We start from the raw sequence: 913 nt of genomic DNA on the forward strand, positions 1-913 counted from the left end.
ATCTCTCACCAGAGAATTCAGTACATATCAGGGGGTTTTCGTTTCATCTCTGTTCAAGGTAGCTCAACGTGTCCAAATAGACTAGTCAATTCCTTCATGAGTAGTGCTGATGAAATCAGGGCACAACTGACTTTGCCTTTTTCCCCCCACCTTACAAAAAGTGAGAGATCAGTGTCATAAACTGGAACCATTAATGAATATGAAAGAAATTAAAGCAGTGACAGAAATACACTTCAAATTTGTTTCAACAGGAATGTATTGACATGTATTCAGACTTTTTGTGACTTACTTCTCCGTCTCACGCCTAAACAGAGACTGTTTAGGGTTGGGTTTTTTAAAACAGTTGTGTTTTTTTGGAGTGGGTGGGCAAGGAAGGCTGTGAGGTCCCATTTGTTCTGTTTATTCCCTACTTGATATATCATCTTGTAGGTTTAAATTTAGTCACTCACTTATATTTGGCATATTTTCATGTATCAGAATTCTGTTTGTCAGTGTAGAATCATAGAATGATTTGGATGAGAAGGGACCTTAAAATCAGCTAGTTCCACCTCTCCCCATGGGCAGGGAGAGCTCAGGTTGCTCAAAGGGCTCCTTCCAACCTGGCCTTGAACATGGGTTGTTCCCAGTGATTGTTCCTTGTCAGGAGGTACAGAGAGTGTCTCCTTCTTTTTTGAGGATGTCAGAAGCTTAATTGTTGTTTCTGATGGTTTAGGACTATGTTTGCCTAGTTCTCTGTGGACATGAAAAAAATCTATGCATTTGTAGTGTTCATTGCTTCTGTTAAGAATTGATTGCTGTTAGAAGAGTTTGCTGGGAAGGAGCCTAAAAGCTTTATCGTAGTATATCCAAATTTAAGTTACTTTTCTGCATGTTCTTCTCTTTTTTACTGCATTATGTTGCTGCAGTGGCATTC

Source organism: Acanthisitta chloris, unplaced genomic scaffold, assembly GCF_000695815.1.
Source record: "Acanthisitta chloris isolate BGI_N310 unplaced genomic scaffold, ASM69581v1 scaffold14022, whole genome shotgun sequence".
Classification (NCBI taxonomy): Eukaryota; Metazoa; Chordata; class Aves; order Passeriformes; family Acanthisittidae; genus Acanthisitta; species Acanthisitta chloris.